At 45.9% G+C, this 18,398-nt stretch overlaps 1 protein-coding gene across 3 annotated transcripts in view; it reads right to left on the bottom strand.

The window, feature by feature from the left end:
- EXTL3 (exostosin like glycosyltransferase 3) overlaps nucleotides 1–18,398 on the bottom strand; it is a 133,718-nt gene that overhangs the window by 65,388 nt on the left and 49,932 nt on the right. Inside the window, exon 1 of one of the 3 annotated variants that reach the window (XM_074384126.1) lies at nucleotides 14,270–14,497. The exons of 1 other annotated variant lie outside the window; for it this stretch is intronic. The gene's annotated coding sequence lies outside the window, so the exon portion shown is untranslated. Of the gene's footprint in view, nucleotides 1–7,252; nucleotides 7,481–14,269; nucleotides 14,498–18,398 lie in introns of those variants that run through there. One more of the 3 variants, XM_074384125.1, reaches the window with a different exon arrangement.

Raw genomic sequence — 18,398 nt, 5'->3', positions numbered from 1 at the left:
GACGAATCACCTGAGGTCAGGAGTTCTAGACCAGCCTGGCCAATGTGGTGAAACCTCATCTCTACTAAAAATACAAAAAAAAAATTTAGTTGGGCATGGTGGTGGGTGCCTGCAATCTCAGCTACTTGGGAAAGTGAGACAGGAGAATTGCTTGAACCTGGTAGGTGAAGGTTGCAGTGTGCCAAGATCGTGCCACTGCACTCCAGCCTGGGAGATAAGAGCAAAACTCTGTCTCAATTTTTAAAAAAAGAGAAAAAGAGTCATCTCCTCTCTACCACCATTCACTCTTTAATCCCTGGGGGGTGCTGGCTGCTGCCAATCTACTGAAACTGCTCTCATTAAGACCAGTGGGGCCGGGCGCGGTGGCTCAAGCCTGTAATCCCAGCACTTTGGGAGGCCGAGGCGGGTGGATCACGAGGTCGAGAGATCGAGACCATCCTGGTCAACATGGTCAAACTCCGTCTCTACTAAAAATACAAAAAATTAGCTGGGCATGGTGGTGTGTGCCTGTAATCCCAGCTACTCAGGAGGCTGAGGCAGGAGAATTGCCTGAACCCAGGAGGCGGAGGTTGCGGTGAGCCGAGATCGCGCCATTGCACTCCAGCCTGGATTAACAAGAGTGAAACTCCGTCTCAAAAAAAAAAAAAAAAAAAAAAAAAAAAGACCAGTGATCACTTCTAATATGAGGTTATAGAAAAATAAAGAAACAAAATGAAAAAAAAGATAATCAGTAACTTCCTAATTCATTAATCCCACTGAATCTTTCAGGCCTCCCTTTGGAACTCTTCTTTAGAACTTAATAGACCTGTGTGCCTGGGTCTCCACCCTTAGCCATCTTTTCTTCACTAGGTGAACACTTCTAAGACTTCAGCAGCCAAATCTCTTTCTTTAGCCCAGACTTTTCTTCTGCGCTCTTGACCCAAACTGTCCACTAGATATCTTGTCCAAGGTTTTCCCAAACCCAGTCACGCAGGCCAAATTTATAGAGACTGTTAACAAAATCATTATTTTATCTCCCTTCCCCAATTCTTTCCTTTCCCTATTAATCATTTTCTTTTTTTTTTTCTTTCTTTTTGAGACATTCTTGCTCTGCTGCCCAGGCTGGAGTGCAGTGGTGCAATCTGAGCTCACTGCAACCTCCGCCTCCTGGGTTCAGGTGATTCTACTGCCTCAGCCTCCCAAGTAGCTGGGATTACAGGTACATACCACCACACCCGGCTAATTTTTTATATATTTGGCAGAGGCAGAGTTTCACTGTCTTGGCCAGACTGGTCTCAAACTACTGCCGTCAAGTGATCTGCCCACCTTGGCCTCCCAAAGTGGCTCACCGGCGTGTGCCACCACACCCAGGCCCTAGTAATCACTTCCTCAAGTTTCCAGCTTGGACTGGAATGTCACTGTTACAGTCCAGCCAGGATTCCAAGCTGGAAACACCGGCTGTTATGTCTTCCTCACCCACCATGTCCATCTGGCCATCAGGGCCCAACGGCGCCACCTCAGAGTCTCATACCTCCCCCCACAAGTCCAACTCCACCCTACGTGACCCCACTGTATTTGAGAGTGGGCTTCAGAGTCACATACACCTGGGTTCAAATATTAACTATGCCATCAACTTACTAATGACTGTTTTTGCTCAGTGACTTAACCTCTCTAACCTGTTTTTGCCGTAATGAGATATCATATGTAAAAGAGTTGGCACACAGTAAGCACTCAACAAACATTCTGCTGCATCCCCTTCGTGTGGGTCTCCGTCGCTCCCTGGTGGAATGCAGTATCTACCTCTTGGTCTATCTTGTCCTTTCTCCTCTTAATTGCCCTAGAGTTAATTTTTCTCAAATCAATCAATCAATCTGGTACTATCATCTCTGGCTTTAAAATCTTCAACATTTTCTTTTTTCCTATGGAAGAAAGTCCCAATTCCTTAACATAAGTGGTAAGTTTCAGCTGCCTTTCTGGTCCCTGCTCCCCCAGCCCATTTATTCCAAAATTTTGGCTTTTTGCCAACCACTTCATGTACATACAGGCTTAAACTCCACACATGCAGAGCCCTTTGGCTAATTCCCTTCCCCACATCAAGTTTTGTCCAACTGGCAAGAATCTCATGGCCCACTTCAAAAACTACCACATTAAGGGTGACACCTATTCTTTTTTTTTTTTTTTTTTTTTTTTTGTGAGACAGAGTTTCGCTCTTGTTACCCAGGCTGGAGTGCAATGGCGCGATCTCGGCTCACCGCAACCTCCGCCTCCTGGGTTCAGGCAATTCTCCTGCCTCAGCCTCCTGAGTAGCTGGGATTACAGGCACGTGCCACCATGCCCAGCTACTTTTTTGTATTTTTAGTAGAGATGGGGTTTCACCATATTGACCAGGATGGTCTCGATCTCTTGACCTTGTGATCCACCCGCCTCGGCCTCCCAAAGTGCTGGGATTACAGGCTTGAGCCACCGCACCCGGCCAACACCTATTCTTAAGTAGTTCCATTTTTTTCTTTTTCTTTTTCTTTTTGAAAGAGAGGGTCTTGTTATGTTGCTCACACTGGTCTTGAACTCCTAGCTCAAATGATCCTCCCCCACCATCAACCTCCCAAAATGCTGGGATTATAAGTGTGAGTCCCCTGTACCTGGCCTGGTTCAATTTTTTGAAATGACTTTTTACATATACACAAACATAGGCCGGGCGTGGTGGCTCATGCCTGTAATTCCAGCACTTTGGGAGAGCAAGGAAGGCAGATCACTTAAGGTCAGGAGTTTGAGACCAGCCTGGACAACATGGTGAAACCCCTTCTCTACTTTAACCAGGCATGATGGCAGGCACCTATAATCCCAGCTCCTCAGGAGGCTGAGGCAGGAGGATCACTTGAATCTGGGAGGCGGAGGTTGCAGTGAGCTGAGATTATGCCACTGCTCTCCAGCCTGGGCAACAGAGCAAGACTCTGTCTCAAAAAAAAAAAAAAAGAGAGAGAGAGAAAAAAATGCTAAAACAAATGTAGATGTGGCAAAACATCAAAAATTGGTGAATCTCAGTAAAAATAATTTCAAATGTACAAAAAGTTGCAAAATGCTATACAATTCTGGTGACGTTTCTGTCAGTTTGAAAATATTTCAAAAGAAAAAAAGGAGGGGCAGGGTGGCTTGTGCCTGTAATCCCAGGCCTTTGGGAAGCAGAGGCAGGAGGATCACTTGATTCCAGGAGTTCAAGGCTACAGTGAGTTATGATCCTGCCACTTTACTCCAGCCTGGACAATGGGGCCAGACAACTAGCCTATGTTTAAAAATGTCAGTGTCATGAAAAGAAGCAAGGGCGGAAGGAAGGAAAAAAGGAATGGAGGGAGGAAAAAGGAGAAGGGGAGGGGGAAGGGAAAGGAAAGGGAGACAGGAAGAAAGAAGGTGAAGCTGAAGAAACATTCAAGATTGCAGGAGACCAAAGAAACACGAGAGCTAAGTGCAATGTGTGATCCTGGATTAAATGTTAACTCGGCATTTAAAAAATTGCTATAAAATACATAATTGGGCTGCGCCGTGGCTCATGCCTGTAACCCCAGCATTTTGGAAGGCAGAGGCAGGCAAGTCACTCGAGGTCAGGAGTTCCAGACCAGCCTCGCTAACATGGTGAAACCCTGTCTCTACTAAAAATATAAAAGTAGCTGGGTGTGATGGTGTACACCTGTAATCCCAGCTACTCAGGGCACTGAGGCAGGAGAATCACTTCAGCCCAGGAAGCAGAGGTTGCAGTGAGCCTAGACTGTTCCACTGTACTCCAGCCTGGGCAACAGAGCAAGACTCCAGCTCAATCAATCAATCAATGAATCAATCAATGAAATTGTCACAATCATTGTTGCAAAACAGTACAGAGGTTCCTCAAAAAATTAAAAATAGAACTACCATATGACCCAGCAATCATACTTCTGTAGTATTTACCCAAAGGAAATGAAATCAGCATGTTAAAGATATATTTACACTCTCATGTTCATTGCAGCGCTATTTACAATAGCCAAAATATGAAAACAACCCAAGTGTCCATCGAGGGATGCATGAATTTTATTTATTTATTTATTGAGACAGAGTCTTGTTCTGTTGTCCAGGCTGGAACACAGTGGCACAGTCTCAGCTCACTGCAACCTCTGCCTCCATGGTTCAAACAATTCTCATGTCTCAGCCTCCTGATAGCTGGGATTACAGGCATGCGCCACCAGGCCCAGCTAATTTTGGCTATTTTTAGTAGACACAGCGTTTCACAATATTGGCCAGGCTGGTCTGGAACTCCCAATCTCAGGTGATCCGCCCACCTTGGCCTCCCAAAGTGCTGGGATTACAGGAGTGAGCCACTGCGTCCAGCCAGGATACAGTCAATTTTTAAATGTGGAATACTATTCAGCCTTTTAAAAATAAGGAGATCTTATCATTCGCAACAACAAGGATGAACCTAGAGACATTATGCTAAGTGAAATAAGCCAAGCACAGAAAGGCAAATACTGTACTGATCTCACTTATATGTAGAATCTAAATAAGTCAAACTCTTAAAAGAAGAGAGTAGAATGATGGTTGTGAGGGCTGAGAACTGATCTCACTTACATGTAGAATCTAGATAAGTCAAACTCTTAAAAGAAGAGAGTAGCCGGGCACGGTGGCTCAAGCCTGTAATCCCAGCACTTTGGGAGGCTGAGGCGGGTGGATCACGAGGTCAAGAGATCGAGACTATCCTGGTCAACATGGTGAAACCCCGTCTCTACTAAAAATACAAAAAAAAAAAAAAAAAAGTAGCTGGGCATGGTGGTGCGTGCCTGTAATCCCAGCTACTCAGGAGGCTGAGGCAGGAGAATTGCCTGAACCCAGGAGGCGGAGGTTGCGGTGAGCCGAGATCGCGCCATTGCACTCCAGCCTGGGTAACAAGAGCGAAACTCCGTCTCAAAAAAAAAAAAAAAAAAAAAAAGAAAAGAGTAGAATGGTGGTTGTGAGGGTTGTGAGGGGAGATGTTGGTCATAGGGTACCAAGTTGCAGTTAGACAGGATGAGTTCATTCTGGAGATCTACTGTATGGCATGGTGACTACAGTTCATATATATTTATAAATTGCTAAGAGATACATCTTAAATGTCCTCACCACACACACAAAAATAAGTATGTGAAGAGATATGTTAATTCATTTGATTTACTCATTTTACAATGTGTACATATACTAAAACATCGTGTCATACCCTGTAAATATACACAATTTTTATTTGTCAGTTACACTCTAATAAAGCTGGAGGGAAGAAAAGAAGAAATATAGGAAGCAAATACTTCTTCTCTGGGTATGCCTTTTTTTTTTTTTTTTTTTTTTTTGAGACGGGGTTTCGCTCTTGTTACCCAGGCTGGAGTGCAATGGCGCAATCTCGGCTCAGCCTTTTTTTTTTTAGACAAAGTCTCACTGTATTGCCCAGGCTGGAGTGCAGTGGTGTGATCTTGGCTCACTGCAACCTCCACCTCCCAGGTTCAAGCAATCTTCCTGCCTCAGCCTCCTGAGTAGCTGGGATTACAGGCACCTGCCATCATGCCCAGCTAATTTTTGTACTTTTGTAGAGATGGGTTTTCACCATGTTGGCCAGGCTGGTCTTAAACTCCTGACCTCAGGTGGTCCACCCACCTCGGCCTCCCAAAGTGCTGGGATTACAGGTGTGAGCCACTGAGCTTGGCTGAGGATTTACTTCTTTAAGGCAACAGTATTTTGTCTACGTACTATTAACCTACACCAAAAAAAAAAAAGCACAAATATTACATTCTAGCTTGCTCTTCAAAAAGGAGAAAACAACTAATGCTGCTTGGTTTAAGCTGCTGTCAATGTTTTTATTTTTACTACAAAAAGCCTGGATTGGGTTGTAATTATTGGTTTTAAGCATTTGTCTTATTCTATTAGATTGAGAGCTTCTTGAAGCAATAATTTAAATTGCCTTTTGGAATTGAATAATGAGACAAGTATCCTAATTCAGGGCACTATTTCTTCCTGGCATGGTGTTATTAAGAGTACTTTTATGCTACAATTTAGGATCATAGTAAACAAGGCTGGACTTTTTTTTTTTTAAGAGGTAGGGTCTTGCTTTGTCACTTAGGCTAGAATGCAGCGGTATGATCACAGCTCACTGCAGCCTCGAACTCCTGGCCTCAAGCAATCCTCCTGCATAGCTGGGACTATGTGAGTGCCTTGCAACACCCAGCTATATTTAGTTTTTTGTAGAAACAGGGTCTTGCTATGTTGCCCAGGCTGGTCTTGAATACCTGCCCTCCATGAATCCCACCTTGGCCTCCCAAAGTGCTGGAATTATAGGCATGAGCCACCACACTTGGACTGGACATTCTTAAAATGGAAACAAGAACAGAAAATGACCCTTTGGTTTGGAGCACAGCACAGTGCTGGCATTAATCTACTCAACATGCTGGTCTGTGTCTTCCCAGAGCCTTCCACAGGCAAGACTGAAGAGCCCACCCCTGGTCCCCGGCAGATGCGCAAAGGAGCTGGTGTGAGGGAGAGGCCTCATGAAAACTGGAGCTGAATTTGCCGTTGATGCCTAGGATTGCAGCCCCTGGTATTTGTTTTATCACTGCCACCAGACACACTGCAGGAGGGCAGCCCATCCTCGGTTGGCCAGAGGTTTTATTTTAAAACCCATCAGTTAAGAGACCAAACAGCTGGAACATAGAGGGGAAGTCATGCTCTTCCCTTCTCCCCATGCTTGCTTTGATCGAGAATCTAGGAAATCTTCTCTTCTCTGCAGTATTGAAGCGAGGGCATCTGTCTTTGTCCATTTGTGTTGCTATAAAGGAAGATCTGAGGCTGGATGATTAATTTATAAAGAAAAAAAGGTTTCTTTGGCTCATGATTCTGCAGGCTGCACAAGAAGCATGGCACCAACATCTGCATCTGGTGAGGGCCTCAGGCTGCTTTCACTCATGGGGGAAGTTGAAGGGCAGCCAGCGTGGGCAGAGATCAGAGAGAGGGGAGGGGGTGCCAGGCTCTTCTTAACACCAGCCCTTTCAGAAACTAAGAGTGATAACTCACCCCTCCTCCTACCATTAGTCTCTTCCTAAGGGATCCACCGCTGTGACCCAAGCATCTCTCATTAGGCTCCACCTCCAACACTGGGAATCAAATTTCAACATGAGATTTGGAGGGGACCAACATCCAAACTATCTCAGCATCCATCCTTCTCTCTGCCCACTCTGCTTACTTACTCTTCCTTATAGAAGAAAACGATTAAATGCATGATCGAGTGCACACTCACCGCCCAGGGTCTCTTTGAATTCCTCTTTTGCACATGTCTGTCCACAGGCCACACGCATTCTTCTCTCCTCCATTCGGCAGCAGATAACAGGGGTTTCCAGCGACTATGCCTATTTCCAGGGCCAAGTTCAATTCATGGAGAAAGAAACGAGAAGCCTGTTCTGGCCTTGGAGCCAAGCCACCTTCTTCGGGCTGGCTTCAGTAGCAATCAAGCTGACATTTTCAACCCAGTCTGATTCCTATGACTGTATCATTTGGTTCAGGACTTGAAAGAGAGAGGAAGATGAAGGGCCTCTCAGAACCCTAACAGTATTTTACTAATCTGTGAATCCCAGCACCTCTCCTGGTGCTTGTTCTATTACAAGCCCTCAATAAATTTTTGTTGTCTTGAACTCAGAGTGTGTAGCACACAAGCAGATAGCTGCTCACTGCTATTATTGGGGTGGTTGTGTGGTTTTTTTTTAACAGAACAAAGTGATTTTTGATGCTTTTCTAGTTTGTCAGAGGGCTCTGAGGCTGTAAGGAAGCAGCTTTAGTGAACAGAGGAGAGCGAGCTGTGTCTTTGTGCTTCACCATGATTGCAATGCCAGACAGTGATCTCCCAGGGGAGCTGTCAAACAGCTTGACAGCAATTCTAGCCAGAAGTGGTAGAAACACAATTTTGCAATAATGATCATACGTTTTTTGAAATTTTCCTTTATCCTTGAAATGCCTTGTGTTGTCGAAAATCTATTCATTACTGTTCAGTCGTCTGTAGCCAGTCATCCCTTTAGGTCTCTGTACCTGGAAGTGACAGCCCTGGGAGGATTTTGGCAGAGAGACAAAGGCTCCTAGGCACAGTGGGAGAGTCAGAAAGGTACAAGTAAACAGTAGCTCCAAGGAGTTAGGAGATTTTTAAAAAAATAATAGAAGGAGGGGAAGTGAGAAGAAATCATCTTCCTCAAGGGGCTTTAGTTTTCTAAAAGCAGGCACCATAGTTCTTTACTATTTTTACTGAGCACGTCTCCAGTGCTTTCATTGTCTTTTCCCTCTCATCTCTTCCACGCATTTCCTTCAGTCACCATCCCTTTCCTCTCCAGGATGTTCAATTTCTCCCTGTCTCTACTGCCTCCTTCATCTTGACCTATAAACATATACAAGTTTCTTACATCCCCAGAAACTTCCAGCCACCCTCAGTCCTCTCTCTCTCTTCCCTTCTCTCTTGACAGTCAAGGGACGAGCCTATTCCAGGGCTACCCAAAGCATGGTCTGTGGACCAGGAGCATCAGCATCCCAAGGGAGCCAGATTTGACACGCAGTTCTTAGGCTCCCAGACCTACCGAATCCAAATCTCTGGGGTGGGGCCTAAGAATCTCTTTCCATACACTCTCCAGGTGGTGCTTAGCTAAGTCTGAGAAGCACCGCCTCCACTTCCTGTCTCTGCTCACCATCTTGGGCCATCTTCTTCTGTCCCCTTCAGCTTAGCACCTTCCCCACGGCTCGGTCCTGGGCCTTGGCTTCATTGCAGTCTATCATTTCCCTACGTAATCTCAGCCACCAAAGGTTGATTTGGTTATTTGTGTGTTTTAACACAGGTTTATACCAGTGATTCTCAAATTTATGTCTCTATCCCTGGCCTCTTTCTCTGAGCCCTCAGAAGGTCCGGTTACTTTCTGGACTTGCTTACCAAAACGTTGCACCGTTCTCTCAAGTCAGAATGTCTAAAACCAACTCAGTATCTCCTAAACCCACTCTGCATCAACATCAACAATCTGGGTGGTATGACAGCTCTGCCACTCCTGAAGCCAGCTACACCCATTGCATCTGTGCTCCCAGTTCACTGACTGAAGTTCGCACCTTGAGGCCTGGCCTACAGATGCACAATCGCAGCTTCTTCAAAGATGCCAGGGCAACCCTCACGCATTTATTTATCACAATATTGATGAAACGAATGCCTTCTAGACTCTCCCAGGGTGGGTGAGTAGGTCTCAAATGACAATGCACTCTAACCTGCCAACCGCCTAAGTCTGAATCTCTGTCTCCACATTAAACCAAGACATGCCCACCATTTCCAAGTCACTCACGTGGACCACCTTTGAGTCCATGTTTCAGCCAGCCAAGCAACCAATCAGACTCAACACCTTTTTTTTTTTTTTTTTTGAGACCGAGTCTCACTCTGTCATCCAGGCTGCAGTGCAGTGTGATCTCAGCTCACTGCAACCTCTGCCTCCCAGGTTCAACTGATTCTACAGCCTCAGCCTCCCAAGAAGCTGGGATTACAGACGTGTGCCACCATGCCAGGCTAATTTTTGTATTTTTAGTAGAGACAGTGTTTTACCATGTTGGCCAGGCTGGTCTCAAACTCCTGACCTCAAGTGATCCACCTACCTCAGCCTCCCAAAGTGCTGGGAATACAGGCATAAGCCACCGTGCCCAGCCAGATTCAACATTTCCTAATGCCCCAAGCTGCAACACTAAACAAGAATCTCTGCTTAGTCAGCCCACATCAAAACATTCAGCCCCAACCAACTTTATATTCCTTCTACCTGCTAGGTGAAGTGTCAGAGGCCTAGCATCAGAAAGTGGTTGGCTTGTGGGTAGAAGGCTGGTAAGAATTTACTGACAACAGTATAGGTTGGAAAAGGACAGTTTCATCAGATAGAAGAGTGCAGCGGGGTGCTTCCACAGGAGAGGGCTGAGCGTGCTGCAGCGGACTGTTCCTTGGGGTATTTATGGACCTTGCGGGAGCTTAAGGCTAATTTGGACTACACCAGCCACACAGGTCATGAGAAATGATTACATTTGTGGACATTTTGGTGCCTTGATGTCAGCAAGGGTCGCACAATGAGTTTCGACATGCATGCGTTCTGGAGATGTATAGACGTTCTAGTTACTTATCAATTTTTGGGAAAGAAGCCCCATACCAGATGCCTGCTTTCGATCATAGGGAAGTCTCATTACATTCTACATTCCCCAGGTGAGGAGTCTGGCCTCTGGATGGGCTGCTTGGTGGCTCCCAGGTGACCTCTGCTCTTCCACCACCATGGCCCCACACTCATAGTATCCATTCCCATGCACATTCCCTGAATTTCTGTCTTTAGAAATTAAAAAACTCAAGTAGTTGAATGGAGTGTGGCATACCTCTTCTGGGCCAGTCCTACAGAGGACCTCATCTGTAGGGGCTGCGGGACTGATGTCTAACAAAAAGCAGTGGGCGGGGGGGGCGGTCCTCAGGAGTGCAACACTGTGTTGCTTGGCACCTGTCTCCAGGGAGGCCATTACTATTTCCTCAGGCAACGCAGGGTTCATCCTCTCAGAGGTGGAAAGGCCAGTACCACTGGGGGTGGGGATGCCACCGTTGCTGGGGTGAGGAAGCAAAGGTGGGACCGCTCTTTCACTGATAAAGGAGACATCAGAATTTAGGGGCTCAAGGTCCCATTTTTGTTGTTGTTCTTTTTGTTTTTTGTTTTTTTAGATGGAGTCTTTCTCTGTCCCCAGGCTGCAGTGCGGTGACATAATCTCAGCTCACTGCAACCTCTGCCTCCCAGGTTCATGCGATTCCACTGCCTCAGCCTCCTGAGTAGCTGGGACTACAGGTATGAGGCACCACGGCCATCCCGTGACCTCATGGTCTACCGGCTATGGCCTCCCAAAGTGCTGGGATTACAGGTGTGAGCCACTGTGTCCAGCCCCATCCCCAGATTTATCAAAGTGTTCCCAAACACCCCCATCCCAACTTGCAAGATCCCATTCTTTCCCAATTAACGCTTTCACTTTAACTGTATGTAGCCTGCGAAGCTGTGAGTTCAACTTGTGTTGTAATTCAGCCAGTGGCAGGATGAGGTTCTGTGTTTGATTTTCAGCAATTTCAGCCCTTCTGTGCAGTAAACAGAGGTCTCCCTCAGGGCACACATAGAAGCTCCTAGGTCACTTATGGGGTGCACAGACTAGGAATGTGAATCCCTGAACTCATCCTTTCCTTCCAGTAGCATGACATCAGGGTTCCAACCAACATCATTCTATTCATTCCTTTCCAAAATGTTAGAAAGTATCACATGTATGCCAGGCGTGGTGGCTCACACCTGTAATCCCAGGATTTGGGGAGGCCAAAGTGGGAAGACCATTTGAGCCCAGGAGTTTGAGAATAGCCTGGGCCACGTCGTAAGACCCTGTCTCTAAAAAAAAAAAAAGAAAGTAAAAAAAAAGAAAGAAAAGCTGGACAAGGTAGCACATATCGCATATCTAGCTACTCAAGAGGCTGAGGTGGGAGGATCATTTGAGCCTAAGCCGTCAAGGCTGCAGTGAGCTGTGATTGTGCTACCGCACTCGAGCTGCGGTGACAGAGTAAGACTCTATCTTAAAAAAAAAAAAAAAAAAAAAAAAAGGTATTATATATAACATTGGTGAGCTCCTTGATTCTATAGTTGGCTGATTAGGAGTATCCAACACAGTATTCTGTGTATCTCTACAAACAGCTCACACTATGGACTATTAGCACTCATTTTACTACTGGAGATAGAGTCATTAGTCCCTTTAAATCTAAGCAGGTTAGAGAGCCAATTCTAGAAACCCCAGAACCAGTTCAGAAAATTCATCCTTAAAATTCTGTTCCTCTAGAAGCAACCTCAGTGCCAGAATCTATACAGTCAAAGTTTTCCAGAGAAACAGAACAAGAAGGAGATATCTCTATATATAGACAGACATAGAGATATCTCCTTCTGGTTCTGTATATAGATACAGAGAGCTAGTCTCATCCACAAACACCCTCAAAGACACAATGAAAGAGAGGGAGATTGATTAAAAGGAATTGGCCCACATGATTATGGATAGTTAAGTCCCATGACCTGCCTTTCTGCAAGCCAGAGACCCAGGAAAGCCTGTGATATAATTAAGTCTGCATCCAAGCCCTGAGAACCAGGGAACCAATGGTGTGGTAAATCCCAGTCTGGAGATGTTCCAGCTCAAGCAGGCAGGCAGGAAACAAAAACAGCGCGAACTCCTCCTTCCTCTGCCTTTTGTTCTATTCATCTGATCCATGGATCAGATGATGCCCGCTCCCATTGGGGCAGGCAATCTACTTTACAGAGCCCACCAATTCCAAAGTCAATCTTATCCAGAAACAACCTCAAAGACACATCAGGAAATATTTATTCTGGGTATCCCATGGCCAGTCAAATTGGCACATAAAATTAACCATTTCATAGGCATATGACTAAACTGAGCAACCAGACAGTGATGAAAATGTCTACTGAAAGGACGAGTGTCATCTGCACAGTTTTGAAGTTCTCTAGAATTACGGTTTGTTACTGTATTAGTCCATTTTCATGCTGTGGATAAAGACATACCCAAGACTGGGTAATTTATAAAGAAAAAGAGGTTTAATGGACTCACAGTTTCATGTGGTGGAAGGCAGAAGGTGCATCTTACATGGCCGCAGGCAAGAGGGAATGAGAGTTTGTGCAGGAAACTCTCCTTTCTGAAACTATCAGCTCTCACCATCACAGGAACTGCACAGGAAAGACCCACCCCCGTGATTCAATTACCTCCCACCGGGTCCCTCCCAAGACAAGTGAGAATTGTGGAAGCTACAATTCAGGATGAGATTTGGACGGGGACACAGCTAAGCCATGTCGGTTGCCTTTCTAGGTCTTAGGTCAATTTCAAGATGTACGCATCACCACCAAGTAACTGTATGGCAAAAATACTCAATCCGTGATTCTGAAACAGGAGCATGCATCGGAATCACCTGGGTGGCTTCTTACCATGCAGATTTCGAGGGTCCACCCCTAGAGTTGATGTAGTTGTTTTCGGATAGGACCTGAGATTTCCTCGTTCTAACAAATTAATCCCCAGGTGATGCTGATCAAAGGACTACACTTTGAGAACCAGTAAATTCAAGAGCATAACTGCCATACCTGATAGTCTTCACCACCAAGAGAAACTAATCTGATCTCCCTTAGAAAAACCATATATATATTTTTAAGACAGTGCCCAGGCTGGAGTGCAGTGGTGCAATCTCGGCTCACTGCAATCTCTGCCTCCCAGATTCAAGCGATTCTCCTGCCATAGCCTCCTGAGTAGCTGGGACGACAGGCATGCACCACCACATCCGGCTAATTTTTTGTATTTTTAGTAGAGATGGGGTTTCACCTTGTTGGCCAGGCTGGTCTTGAACTCCGACCTCAGGTGATTTACCCACCTTGGCCTCCCAAAGTGCCAGGATTACAGGTGTGAGCCACCACACCTGGTCAGAAAACCATGTTCTAAGGAAAGCAGTCATCACAATTACACACTTCAGCACCCTCCACCTCCTCCATGCTACTTACAGGAGGAAAACATCAGCTGGGTATGTAAAAGCTAAACGTTTGAAAAGCGAAGGAATATAAGTTTTTGTTTTGTTTTGTTTGTAGAGACGAGGGTCTCACTATGTTACCCAGGCTGGTCTTGAACTCCTGGGCTCAAGCCCTTTGCCTGCCTTAGCCTCCCAAATAAGTTCTAACATTTTAAATTCGTTCATCTCTGAAAAATCACTGCAAGAATGGCTGAACACACTGTACAATAAAGAAATTATGCCCACAATGTTATTCTTCTGGGGTTCCCTTTTCCTCACAAAGTGGTGCCAGTGGAAAGAAGCATTTCAGCCTTTATCTTAGTTTAGTGACTGATGTGTTAACATGGGGTGAGTTTGATCAAGGTGTGCAGCCAACATTTACAGGCTAATTTTATGTGGCAACTTGATTGGGTCAGGAGTGTCCAAACATTGGGTCTGATGTTATTAGGTGTCTGAGGATGACATTAATGTTGGAATTGAGCGACTGAGTAAAGCCTGCTATGGAGCTATGGGCCGGGCATAGTGGCTTATGCCTGTAATCTGAGCACTTAGGAAGGCCAAGGCGTGAGGATAACCTGAGGTCGGGAGTTCAAGACCAGCCTGGCCAACATGGTGAAACCCCATCTGGCCACCATGATGAAACCCCATCTCTACTAAAAATACACAAATCAGGCAAGCATGATGGTGCCAGCCTGTAATCCCACCTACCTTGGAGGTTGAGGCATGAGAATCACTTGAACCCAGGAGCAGAGGTTGCAGTGAGCCAAGATCGTTCCACTGTACTCCAGCCTGGGCCACAGAGAGAGAGTTGGTCTAAAAAATAATAATAATAAAAATAAAATTAGGCCAGGCACAATGGCTCATGCCTGTAATCCCAGCACTTTGGGAGGCCGAGGTGGGCAGATCACCCAAGGTCAGGAGTTCAAGAACAGGCTGGCCAACCCTGGTGAAGAAACCCTATGTCGACTAAAAGTACAAAAAATTAGCCAGGTGTGGTAGTGCACACCTGTAATCCCAACTACTCAGGAGGCTGAGGCAGAAGATTCACTTCTACCCATGGGGCGGAAGCTGCAGTAAGCCAAGATTGTGCCACTGCACTCTAGCCTGGGTAACAGAGCGAGACTCCATCTCAATAAATTAATTAATTAATTTAATTACATTTTAAAAAGTAAAACAGACGCTACGGTTCTGTCAGGAAAGGGAGTGAAGATTTGCTCTCATTCTATTTTCTCCCCATTTATGTTTCAGAAAGTTGAAGGGACTACCCAAATACCAAAATGATACTGAGGAGGAAGCACTGGGTGATGGCTATTTTATGTATCAACTTGATTGGGTCAGGAGTGGCCAAACGTTGGGTCAGATGTTATATTCAGGTGTCTGGGGATGACATTAACGGTAGAAGTGAGTGACTGAATACAGCCTGCTATGGTTGGGCCTCATCCGAACAGCAGAAGACCCGCCCAGAACAAAATGGCTGAGCACAAAAGAACTCCTCCTCCCTCACGGTTGAGCTGGAACATCAGCTTTTTCCTGCCTTCAGACCTGAACTGAGACATCGGCTCTTCCTGAGTCTCAAGCCTGCTGGCTTTCAAACTGGAATTTACACCACTGGCTCTTCCGGGTCTCTGGTCATCCAACTGCAAATCCTGGGACTTGTCAGCCTTCATAACCACGTGAGTCAATTCTATAATAATATCCTTACACACCCACATACTCGATTGGATCTGTTTCTCTGGCAATCCCTTAATACAGCACTGGACAAAAAATTCTTTCTAAATCACTGTCTGCTGCCTTAATTTCTACCTCACTAAAAATTAGCACTATTCCTAGCAATCTCTCTCAAAGACCCCACCACTTTTTTTTTAATGAGACAGAGTCTCACTCTGCCGCCTAAGCTGGAGTACAGCGGGGTGATCTCGGCTCACTGCAACCTCTGCCTCCCCGGCTCAAGTGACCCTCCTGCCTCAGCCCCACAAGTAGCTGGGACCGCAGGCATACACAACCATGACCAGCTAGTTTTTGAATTTTCGATAGAGACGGGGTCTTGCCACGTTGCCCAGGTTGCTCTCAAATTCCTGCCCTCAGGCGATCCACCTGCCTCAGCCTCCCAACGTGCTGGGATCACAGGCATCAGCCATCTTGCCCAGCCTCAAAGTCCCTTTAAAGGACATCTGTAACTTGGCATCTCAGTACAGGTGATTCAGATTCAATGAGTCAGTGGTGATTTCAGCCCTGTTGCGCCATCAGCCCTAGAAGTGAAGTCAAGGTTGAGGCTTGCTGGAGGGGAATACATGTTGATTTAGACACCCACTGTAATACTCTGGGTGATGCTAATTTTTCTTGCTTAATATCCAAGAACAGAGAAGTTAAGAGATGATATCAACAGTGGAAACACTATCTACAGTCCCCATAATTTGTGGGGATCCTGTTCCATTTCTGTTGTTTGTCTTGAATCTTCTATGTGAACAACTACAAAAATGACAGTACTTGGCTGGGTGTGGTGGCTCACGCCTGTAATCCCAGCACTTTGGGAGGCCAGGGCAGGTGGATCTTGAGGTCAAGAGATCGAGACCATCCTGGCCAATATGGTGAAACCCTGTCTCTACTAAAAATACAAAGTTAGCTGGGTGTGGTGGAAGATGCCTGTAGTCCCAGCTGCTTGGGAGCCTGAGACAGAAGAATAGCTTGAATCTGGGAGGCAGAGGTTACAGTGAGCTGAGATTGTGCCATTGCACTCCAGCCTGGCGACAGAGAGGCTCCGACTCAAAAAAAAAAAAAAAAAGACAGAGCTTTCTGCCCCACATTTTCCCCTTATTTTGCAAAACACGCACATCCCTTCTCAAACTTCTGAAAGCTCTCAGACATACTTTTGAAAGGAGGGAGGCCATAGAGGACATATCAATTAATCTAATAGGGTAATAGCATTACGCAGGAAATGGTAACTTGACGAGAAGCATTTGATGATAGGCGTTAACAGAGCAGCGAAGCTGCGTAACATTAACACACACTCCACTTAAGGACTGATGTAGGTAACTGCTGTAATAACTATGCCATTAAAAAAAAGTCTTCCAATGGCCTTGATACATGCTGCTACTGGAATCAAGTTAGGAGATTTTCCTTATAGTTAATGCAGTGCGAGTTGAAGCAGCCCCAGAATGCTTTTCAGAGTACGAGAGGTACCATAGAGGGCCCCAGAGATTTGCTTCTATCAGGACGGGCATGGTGACTTATACCTATAATCCCAGCACTTTGGGAGGCCAAGGCAGGTGGATCACTTGAGGTCAAGAGTTTGAGACCAGCCTGGCCAACATGGTGAAATTCCATCTCTATTAACAATACAAAAAATAGCTGGGTATGGTGGCACACACCTGTAGTCCCAGCTACTCAGGAGGCTGAGGCAGGAGAATTGCTTAAACCCAGGAGGCGGAGGTTGCAGTGAGTTGAGATTGCGCCACTGCACTCCAGTCTGGGCAACAGAGTGACTCTGTCTCCAAAAAAAAAAAAAAAAAAAAAAAAGACAGAGAGAGAAAGAAAAAGAGAGAGAGATTCTGCTTCTATCAAAGGAAACAAGGGCATGCTACTGGTTACTGGTACATATTAAATGCTTGCCAGACTTCCAAGCCTAGGTAAACTTGTACATTAGCCATGATCTAGGAAGTACGTTGGGGCTGGCTTCAGGAGAACTACATGGTGTGAGGCTGGGACGATGAAAGGCAAAAATTAATGGTAGTGTTCATTTCGTGAACAATGATAATAACATCAATAGTTAACAACTCTGGAAAGAAAGTATTCTTTTTCTTTTCTCTTTCTTTGAGACCGGATCTCACTTTGTTGCTGGAGTGCAGTGGTGCAATCATACTTCACTGCAGCCTTTAACTCCTGGGCTCAAGCAATCCTCTAGCCTCAGCCTCCCAAGTAGCTGGCACTGCAAGTACATGCCACCATGCCCATCTAATTTTTTCACTTTTATTTTGTAAAGACCATGTCTCACCATCTTCCCCAGGCTGGTCTTGAACTCCTGGGATCAAGAGATTCTCCTGCCTCAACCCCCCAAAGTGCTGGCATTACAGGCGTGAACCACCACACCTGGCCAAGGGAAGAAAACATTCTTAAATGACCTGCCCAAAATCACACGGCTAACAAGTGGCAGAGACAAGATCCGAACCCAAGTGCTTCCGATTTCAAAACCTGGGCTTAAACACAATTTGATTCTGCTTGCCAAAGCATTGGAGCCAAGTAGGCTTTAAAGGGAACCTCACCAATCAGAACCATGCAAAACAAAGAAACATCAGAGGCCTGAGCTATCAAATCCAGTGCGGAGGGTAGCCACTTGGCCAGGAAATGCAGTATTGAACAGAAATATTTACAGTACCTTGAGCAAAGGAGGGGCCAACAGTGACTCCCTGTCCTTCACCGAACTTGAGTCAGGCTCCTGTGAGCGCTGTTTCACGCCCCTCCTTTTTTCTTCTGAGACAGAGTCTTGCTGTGTTGCCCAGGCTGGAGTGCAGCAGCACAATCTCAGCTCACTGCAACCTCTGCCTCCCGGGTTCAAGCAATTCTCCTGCCTCAGCTTCCTGAGCAACTGGGATGACAGACGCCTGCCACCACACCCGGCTAATATTTGTATTACTAGTAGAAGAGGGGTTCCACCATGTTGGCCAGGCTGATCTTGAACTCCTGACCTCATGATCCACTTGGCTCAACCTCCCAAAGTTCTGGGATTACAGGCGTGAGCCACCCGCCTGGCCTGAGTGCTCTTGTTGACCAGGCCTCATCCTTGGCCTGCTGAATCTGGTTCTGCAAGACTCCCCTACCCTTGTTACTTTGCCAAGTTCAC

This window comes from Saimiri boliviensis, chromosome 13 (assembly GCF_048565385.1).
Source record: "Saimiri boliviensis isolate mSaiBol1 chromosome 13, mSaiBol1.pri, whole genome shotgun sequence".
Classification (NCBI taxonomy): domain Eukaryota; kingdom Metazoa; phylum Chordata; class Mammalia; order Primates; family Cebidae; genus Saimiri; species Saimiri boliviensis.
Note: the sequence above shows the minus strand (reverse complement) of the source record. Positions and strands in the feature narration are given on the sequence as shown.